The sequence below is a fragment of the Oncorhynchus clarkii genome, chromosome 6 (genome assembly GCF_045791955.1).
Source record: "Oncorhynchus clarkii lewisi isolate Uvic-CL-2024 chromosome 6, UVic_Ocla_1.0, whole genome shotgun sequence".
NCBI classification, from domain to species: Eukaryota; Metazoa; Chordata; class Actinopteri; order Salmoniformes; family Salmonidae; genus Oncorhynchus; species Oncorhynchus clarkii.
The window spans coordinates 70878888-70889266 of NC_092152.1; the positions used below are offsets into that span (position 1 = coordinate 70878888).

General features: G+C 40.5%; 1 pseudogene; it reads right to left on the reverse strand.

Annotated features, from left to right (window-relative positions):
* Positions 1–9831, reverse strand: part of LOC139412440 (12S rRNA N(4)-cytidine methyltransferase METTL15-like) — an 82569-nt pseudogene extending 72738 nt beyond the window's left edge.
* Positions 9832–10379: the final 548 nt, after the last annotated feature.

Genomic DNA, 10379 nt, shown 5'->3' on the forward strand with positions numbered 1-10379 from the left:
CCTACCTTCAAACGCAGTGCCTCTTTGCTTGACATCATGGGAAAATCAAAATAAATCAGCCAAGACCTCCACATGTGTAGACCTCCACATTTCAATTTTTTTAAATGAAGTGGTAATCTTAAAGGACCTAAGACAGGGAATTGTTACTAGGATTGAATGTCAGGAATTGTGAAAAAATTAGTTTAAATGTATTTCGCTAAGATGTATGTAAACTTCTGACATCAACTGTATATATATATATATATATATATATATATATATATATATATATATGTATATATATATATTATATATATATATACACTATATACACACATATATACACATACATCCTGTTGAAGTCAGACGTTTTTCATGCACCTTAGCATAAATACATTTAAACTAATTCTTTCACAATTCCTGACATTTAATCCTAATAAAAATTCCCTGTTTTAGGTCAGTTAGGATTTCCGATTTTTAAAATGATTTTTTTACACCTTTATTTAACTAGGCAAATCAGTTAAGAACATGTTCTTATTTTCAATGATGGCCTAGGAACGGTGGGTTAACCGAGATTTTCACCTTGTCAGCTCAGGGGATCCAATCTTGCAACCGTACAGTAAACTAGTCCAACGCTCTAGCCATTGCACTCCACGAGGAACCTGCCTGTTGCGTGAGTGCAGTGGAAGCCAAGGTAAGTTGCTAGCTAGCATTAAACTTATCTTATAAAAAACAAACAATCATAATCACACGTTATAACTACTAATCCAGTTTAGCAGGTAATATTAACCAGGTAAAATTGTGCCATTTCTCTTGCGTTCATTGCACGCAGAGTCAGGGTATATGCAACAGTTTGGGCTGCCTGGCTCATTGTGAACTAATTTGCCAGAATTTTACGTAATTATGACATAATATTGAAGGTTGTGCAATGTAACAAGAATATTTAGACTTAGGGATGCCACCAGTTAGATAAAATACAGAATGGTTCCGTATTTCACTGAAATAATAAAAGGTTTTGTTTTCGAAATGATAGTTTCCGTATTCTACCATATTAACGACCAAAGGCTCGTTCGTATTTCTGTGTGTTATTATGTTATAATTAAGTCTGATTTGATAGAGCATTCTAACTGAGCAGCAGCAGGCCCGTAATCATTCATTCAAACAGCACTTTCGTGCGTTTTGCCAGCAGCTCTTCGCAAGCACAGCGCTGTTTATGAATTCAAGCCTATCAGCCTAATGGCTGGTGTAACCAATGCAAAATGGCTCGCTAGTTATCTGAGTGTGCGCAAAAACCGTTTCAAACGTCACTCGCTTTTGGAGTAGTTTGTCGCGGCTTTTGTAGAGCGATGGGTAACGCTGCTTCGAGTGTGGCTGTTGTCGATGTTTTCCTGGTTCGAGCCCAGGTAGGGGCGAGGAGAGGGACGGAAGCTATAATGTCACACTGGCAATACTATAGTGCCTATAAGAACATCCAATAGTCAAAGGTATATGAAATACAATGGTATAGAGAGAAATAGTCCTATAAATACTATATTAACTACAACCTAAAACCTCTTACTTTGGAAATTGAAGTCTCATGTTAAAAGGAACCACCAGGGGCGAGGAGAGGGACGGAAGCTATAATGTCACACTGGCAATACTATAGTGCCTATATTACTTTTTTAAAACCTTTATTTAACTAGGCAAGTAAGTTAAGAACAAATTCTTATTTTCAATGACAGCCTAGGAACAGTGGGTTAACTGCCTGTTCAGTTAACCCACTGTCAGTCAGCTCAGGGATTTGAACTTGCAACCTTCCGGTTGCTAACCACTAGGCTACCCTGCCGCCCCAAGCTTTCTTCTCCAACACTTTGTTTTTGCATTATTTAAACCAAATTGAACATGTTTCATTACTTATTTGAGGCTAAATTGATTTATATTAAGTTAAAATCAGTGTTCATTCAGTAATTGTCATTTTTACAAATTAAAAAAAATATATATATATATATATTTTTTTTTTAATTATTTTTTTTATTTTTTTAAAATCGGCCAATTAATCGGAATCGATTTTTTTGGTCCTCCAATAATCAGTATCCGTGTCGGCGTTGAAGAATCATAATCGGTCGACCTCTAGTTAGGAACACCACTTTATTTTAAGAATGTGAAATGTCAGAATAATAGTAGAGAGAATAATTAATTTCAGCTTTAATTTCTCTCATCACATTCCCAGTGGGTCAGAAGTTCACATACACTCAATTAGTATTTGGTAGCATTGCCTTTAAATTGTTTAACTTGGGTCAAACATTTTGGGTAGCCTTCCACAAGCTTCCCACAAGAAGTTGGGTGAATTTTGGCCCATTCCTCCTGACAAAGCTGATGTAACTGAGTCAGGTTTGTAGGCCTCCTTGCTTGCACACGCTTTTTCAGTTCTGCCCACAAATTTTCTGCAGGATTGAGGTCAGGGCTTTGTGATGGCCACTCCAATACCTTGACTTTGTTGTCCTTAAGCCATTTTGCCACAACTTTAGAAGTATGCTTGGGGTCATTGTCCATTTGGAAGACCCATTTGCGACCAAGCTTTAACTTCCTGACTGATGTCTTGAGATGTTGCTTCAATATATCCACATAATTTTCCTGCCTCATGATGCCATCTATTTTGTGAAGTGCACCAGTCCCTCATGAAGCAAAGCACCCCACAACGTGATACTGCCACCCCGTGCTTCATGTTTGGGATGGTGTTCTTCGACTTGCAGGCCTCCCCTTTTTCCTCCAAACAAAACGATAGTCATTATGGCCAAACAGTTCTATTTTCTTTTCATCAGACCAGAGGACATTTATCGAAAAAGTACGATATTTGTCCCCATGTGCAGTTACAAACCGTCGTCTGGCTTTTTTTATGGGGGTTTTGGAGCAGTGGCTTCTTCCTTGCTGAGCAGCCTTTCAGGTTATGTTGATATAGGACTCGTTTTACTGTGGATATAGATACTTTTGTACCCGTTTCCTCCAGCATCTTCACAAGGTTATTTGCTGTTGTTTTGGGATTGATTTGCACGTTTTGCACCAAAGTACGTTCATCTCTAGGAGACAGAACACATCTCCTTCCTGAGCGGTATGACGGCTGCGTGATCCCATGGTCTTTATACTTGCGTACTATTGTTGGTACCGATGAACGTGGTACATTCAGGTGTTTGGAAATTGCTCCCAAGGATGAACCAGACTTGTGGAGGTCACAATTTTTTGGGCTGATTTCTTTTGATTTTCCCATGATGTCAAGCAAGGAGGCACTGAGTTTGAAGGTAGGCCTTGAAATACATCCACAGGTACACCTCCAATTGACTCAAATGATATCAATTAGCCTATCAGAAGTTTCTAAAGCTATGACATAATTTTCTGGAATTTTCCAAGATGTTTAAAGGCACAGTTAACTTAGTGTATGTAAACTTCTGACCCACTGGAATTGTGAAACAGTGAATTATAAGTTAAATAATCTGCCTGTATCATGCACAAAGTTCTAACCGACTTGTCAAAACTATAGTTTGATAAGAAATTTGTGGAGTGGCTTAAAAATAATTTTGAATGATTCCAACCTAAGTGTATGTAAACTTCCGACTTCAACTGTGTGTGTGTGTATATATATATATATATATATATATATATATATATATATATATATATATATCCATCGCAGTACTTGAGGTATCACTACAGACTCGGGTTCAATCCCAGGATGTGTCACAACCGGCCGTGACTGTGAGTCCCATAGGGCGGCGCACAATTCGCTCAGCGTTGTCCGGGGTAGGGGATGGTTTAGCCGGAACGGGTTTACTTGGCTCATCGCACTTTAGCAACTCCTTGTGGCGAGCCGGGCTCCTGCAGGCTGACTTCGGTCGTCAGTTGAATGATGTTTCCTCCGACACATTGGTGCAGCTGGCTTGCGGATTAAGTGGGTGGGTGTTAAGGAGTGCAGTTTGGCAGGTCATATTTCAGGAGGACACATGACTCGACCTTCGCATATTTGAGATTCTTGAAAGTAGCCACCCTTTGCCTTGATGACAGCTTTGCACAGTCTTGGTGTACACTCTCATCCAGCTTCATAAGGTAGTCAACTGGAATGCATGTCAATTAAACAGGTGTGCCTTGTTTAAAGTGAATTTGAGGAATTTCTTTCCTTCTTAACGTGTTTGAGCCAATCAGTTGTGTTGTGACAAGGTAGGTGTGGTATACCGAAGATTTGGTAAAAGACCAAGTCCATATTATGGCAAGAACAGCTCAAATAAGCAAAGAGAAACGACAGTCTATCATTACTTTATTAAGACAATACGGAACATTTCAAGAACTTTGAAAGTTTCTTCAAGTGCAGTCTCAAAAACCATCAAAAGCTATGATGAAACCGGCTCTCATGAGGACCGCCACAGGAAAGGAAGACCCAGAGTTATCTCTGTTGCAGAGGATAAGTTAATTAGAGTTACCAGCCTCAGAAATTCCAGCCCAAATAAATGCTTCACAGTGTTCAAGTAACAGACACATCTAAAAATCAACTGTTCAGAGGGGACTGTGTAAATCAGGCTTCATGGTCAAATTGCTGCAAATAATCTACTACTAAATGACACCAATAAGAAGAATAGCACGGTGGAAATCTGTCCATTGTTCTTATGAGTCCAAATGTACGATTTTTGGTTCCAACCACCGTGTCTTTGTGAGACGCAGAGTAGACGAACGGATGATCTCCGCATGTGTGGTTCCCACCATCAAGCATGGAGGTGGTGGCGTGATGGTGCTTTGCTGGTGACACTGTCAGTGATTTATTTAGAATTCAAGGCACACTTAACCAGCATGGCTACCACAGCATTCTGCAGCGATACGCCATCCCATCTGGGTTTGCGCTTAGTGGGACTACCATTTGTTTATCATCAGCACAATGACCTAACACACCTTCAGCCTGTGTAAGGGCTATTTGATCAAGAAGGAGATTGATGGAGTGCTGCATCAGATGACCTGGCCTCCACAATCACCCGACCTCAAACCAATTGAGATGGTTTGGGATGAGTTGGACCGCAGAGTGAAGAAAAAGTAGCCAACAGCAGCTCAGCATATATGGGAACTCCATCAAGACTGTTGGTAAAGTATTCCGGGTGAAGCTGGTTGAGAGAATGCCAAGAGTGCACAAAGTTGTCATCAAGGCAAAGGGTGGCTACTTTGAAGAATATAAAATATATTTTAATTTGTTTTAACAGTTTTTTGGTTACTACATGATTCTATACTTGTTATTTCATAGATTTGATGTCTTCACAATTATTCTACAATATAGAAAATAGTACAACTGAAGAAAAACCCTTGAATGAGTAGGTGTGTCCCAACTTTTGACTAATACTGTATTTATAGCTCCATTATCTTTTCTACATTCTTTATATCTGGTTTAGTCATTTAAGTTAACACTGAAAATGTGTAGAAAAATATATAGGTTTTATCATATTTTTTGGAGTGTAGGCAACGATTTAGCAGCGGTAGCCTTTATGTAAATGGAGCTATTTATGTAAATGCTAGGGCAACCACAAACAGTTGCAAAAGTCTCTGGATAAGAGCCAGTTAGGTCATCCATTTGTTCACTTATTTTTTTATTAACATATTGAACTATAGATTAAAAAAACGATTTATGCTGAGTAAGTTGAATCTCTGCAGTTCAGCACATACACTTTCCTGTCTCACTGTTTTTCAGACAGATGAAAGTATAAGGTCTATGATTTCACTGGAACTAAAACACTCTTGTAAAAGGACATAGTACTTGTTATGCATTTAAATTCAGGTAAGGAGAAGGTGTAACACGGGAGGCCATTTTAATTCCACAAGGGGGAGTGTGGTGAGACTGCAGTGGCCACCTAGTTTTTCCCTGCTAAAGCAGTAGTGGATCTTTCCCTGGACATCCAGTTGACGGCTCATTAATCTGCCCTGGCGGAGGTCCCCAATTCTGGCACCAGAGAAAAGGATTCCCCACACCTTGTCCTCACTCTTGCAATTCCAGGTCCACAACAACAAGACGGGGGATTCCTGGCAGCATAAAAACAAAGAAATCACTTCCTGCCCGTGGAGCCACCGGGATGTCCTCTGTGAGTGGGCGTGTGAAAGCGGGGGGGGGGGGGCACAGAGAAACACTCACCCACTATCATCTGTGGGCTGGTAATGAGGGATGCTGGAGGATAAAAATCTATTGCAGTGGTCGTGGGTGGACCTGACAAAAAGACAAAACACTCAACAATATTGAGTTCCAGGGCTGGGCGACAGGCTTTTAGTCCATACATTTTGAAAAGATGTGTCTTTTCCTAAGAGTGATTCGGTAGGTCGTGAATGGGGGCTGGATAAATGGTTCAACTTGCTGAGAAAGAATAAGTTTTCTTTTTAAACATTGTATAAAAGCTATGTTCTACACTTGCAGAGAACACTTGTACAAGACAGTTTTCTTCATTGTTTCATTCAAATAATTAGGTTACAACAAAGGGAGTGTCAGGGATGATGCTTAGCCTGAGTAATAAAGCCTAATTGTACCATCAGCCAGGGTGTACCACAGTGATTTATGATTACTGACTGATGGGCTAGGAACAGAGATACTCTCTGTATGTTCCTAGCTGACGGGGCAGCCCTGACATTATGTTTTGATGCTGACTGACACTACCTTCTCAAGTGTATTATGCTCAGTCTTTAAACTAATGACTTGCAAGTATCAAAAGGAGTGACAAAGAAAGGGGGATAACGTACATCAGGTGGACTTTTAAAATATGGCCATCCTATTCATCCATTTCAAAATCTTCGTGGCACTTTGTTAGTGTTAGTCATCTTCTGACACCTTCTTACCCTGATTCAATTTGATTTATTTGAGTCATTTTCACAGCAATAAGCAGCCATAAATCCTGTTCCTCCATGTAAATAAAATACCCTATCCTCCAGCTCCTCCTGTCTTGAGTAAAGTAATAACCTCCAGGTCAGGAAAAGCCTGATTCTGCCCTGAGAAAGGATATCCTTCTCCAAGCCCCCTACCTCGACCGCCGTCTCCCACATCACGGTTTATAACCACCTTTAGGCCTCACACTGCCCATTATTCAATTAGCCAAATGCTAGAATAGAATCAAGATGACGATAATTAGGTTAAAATGGTTATCCGGCTGGCTAAGCGCATTCACGTTCAAGGTGAATAGAAAAATATTCAATTGTACAAACTCTAATCTTTTAAGAGCTAATTTGGTGGTTAATAAGGCCAATCTAGTTTGGGTAATTTATGGTTGATGGGAAGGGAAGGAAGGCCAGCAGGAGAGCAACATTGTGGCTGCTTGAGATAAAGCTCATTTCTGGAGTATAAAAAGGTTTTACAAGGTCCATCTCTAGACTTATCAACTATCTCTAGACTGATCAGCACAATTAAGACCTAAGCCCATAACCTTATTGTCATTTTTGTAAGTAGTACAATCACTTGTTATTTTAAAGGCTTTGCATGTGCATCACTACTAGCCCTGACAATGTGAGAGAAATGTGGGGAAATATCACAGTCCACCTGTGTAGATATCTGCGCTGGACTTCATGCGTGGGAGGCAGCGGGACATGAAAGGCTGCATTGCCATTTACCCACTTTGGTGTAATTGCAGCGTTTGCTCTCAGATACCCATCATCTCCCTAAGTGCTCCATTCATACACACTATGCTTAGCCTGACAAGAGCAACTACGCAGGGTTGATTGCTTTACAATAGCAGATCAAAATATTAATCTGACTCAGTTCAGTGGTTTAAGTGAGTATTTGGCTAACATGGAGCGTGGGTTTCCTCCCAGTCATTGACTTGTCAGTGAAACCCCCACTTAAACAAACAGGGTCTGCGATTACACTACCTAGCTGCTCTACAGGACAGCTGATGAAAACAGAGTGCAGACAGAAATAGCAGGGGGATTTCACATGGAGAATCTCTACCATAAAAATGTATATTGTAAGACCGTTTAAGTGTTTACATGTGCCGTCATTACTACATGGAAATGTAAACACAAAAACAAAATGGTTTGAAGCTGTTTATTTACATGTGTACCTTGACCAAGGCTGCTATTACATATAGCCTAATAGACCACATGAATGAATAAACATTTTATTTATGTTTGTGAGACCTTACATTTCAGTTTATAAACAGTTGCCATTGTCGTTGCAATGTTCCAGCGAGCAGTCTGAACATGACGCATTTCAAATCTCCATCAAAGAGAAATTACAGTAAGAGCTGGATTCAATCAAGCATGCCAAAGTAGGCTTAGTGTTTATGTAGTTTCTATTTACACAGCTAGCCTACTTTCTGCACACACAAGTGTCTCAGTCTGAAAGTTGAAGGTAAGATGGATGTGCAGTACCCAAAACATTCTGCTAATGTATTTGAGTATGGGGGAGGGGACTGAGTATGCCAATATGTATATACTGTAATGCTGGTTTGACAATGTTGCTACAAGTGTAATTACAGCAGCATACACACAAGTAAGCACAACTTAAAGGGCCAATCTGTGACTACTACATCCCACATGGCCATTTAAATGAATGATGTATACCCACTGTTTCTTGAAGAATATATCTTATAAATTACTCAAAAGCTTAGTTCAACTGTTGTACCCCATCAGAACCCAAATTATTGCCTAAACTTGTTTGTAAATAATGTCATTATAAACACAGTATGGCCTCAAAACATGGCTAAAACTCAAATGTTGCATCATGGATAGTCAGTCCATACATAGCTCTGTCTATGAATTTGAGAGTGGTTACATTTCTTAAGCCCCATCCCTCAGCATTTTACCAAAACAGTGGCGGGTGGCCTTTATTATTGTTTAAACAGCAGATTGCTGCTTTAACGTAAAGTATTACAGCTTTTAATTACTGTTCTACGTTGCCGGTCTTTCAGCTTTTAATATGTTTTATTTCAGCATTTGGGGGTGAAGCACAAACTGTATAAAGCAATACTGTAATATATATGCAACTAGGCTACACCCTAGATTGACAGGCTCTATGTGCAGTGACTAGAATTACATAAAAAAATCCATCTAACACTTGTTTTTAATGGCAAGCTCTTGGCTAGCTTTATTGGGACAGTTGGCCAATGGGCGGAGAGTGAAGGAGTTACAGTAAGAGGCGCTAAAGTTCAGGCAGGAGTGTTGCAGGCAGCACTCTATGTCCTGCCAACAGCCTTACGGTGGCACAATGCCTGACTAAGTTGTTGACCCATGGCCCCCACCTGCCCTGTCCGTGCAGCATCTCTCAGCCACCCAGGGGGCCCATCAAGTCTCCCTCCGCACTGCCCACCAGAAACAGAAGGCCTTTGACTCATGCCCATCTGTCCTGGTAGTATGTATGGGAAAGCAAAGGTAGTGGGATCCTGGTGACTTAATGTGCCCTCTCAAGAGAAGTAGCCCATCTTATGAACTGAGAAGTGAAGTTTGGCCACAAACAACCTTTCAAAGAACGCAGATTTCCCTATGATTCATCATGGGGTAAAAACAGGCAAAATGCACAACAAACCTTACCTGCTGTTCCATAGAATATTTAACCATCAAGGGCTCACTAAGAAAAGGTTGGTTGACACACACACAGCGTGTTAGAGAAGAAAGACTTACCTGGCCAGGTTGAATATCTAAACATTGGAGCACTTCTAAGCATGACAGGTGTGTGCAGTGTCTGTTCAGCCAAGATGGTGGAGTCATCTTTGAGTCATCTTTACGTCTGTCCTGGTGACCAGGCTCCATGGGAGCAAAACCAGAGTAAGACAACCTACTCCCCTTCCATGGCTGGCTGACTCTACAAGCAACATCAAGAGCCACTCTCCATGATGATCTCAAGGTGGGACAAGCAGACACATGTTGGCATGCCATGGTCTGAAGAGAATTGGAAGGGCACAGACATGATGAGAGTGACATGACCAACACACAGCAACTTTGTAAGATACTATTCTAGCTAGTGGCTAATGCAATAAATGCCACTAATTGTGGATGGCAGAAAGAATGGTATTAGCGAGCTAAAAACATGTAGCTAACATTTCTGGCTAAGCTAGCTAGGTATCAGAAAATATGAAGCATGGATCCGTTTTTTCGATCTAGTTATCCAGCTACAGTAAATACCTAGCTACTTAGCAAACTACACAGTAAACCAAATCAAAGTGGGCTCCAGGACACCTTTTTACACTAGAGAGCAGTACTCAGTAGAAGAAGACCACGTTGAAGAGAGCTATCTAATTTCAAAGTGGAGAAGTGCGAAATTATTTGTGTAGCTTCTAGCGTTAGACAGCTAATAGCTAGCTATTCTCAGGTGCATATTCATAGAAAACTATCGGGGAAAAGTGTTCGTATATGTGCGTTCCGTTCAGCTGTAGTAACTTAGCTAGTTAGTAGCTAGTGTTACAACACCTTGAATAACTTGCAAC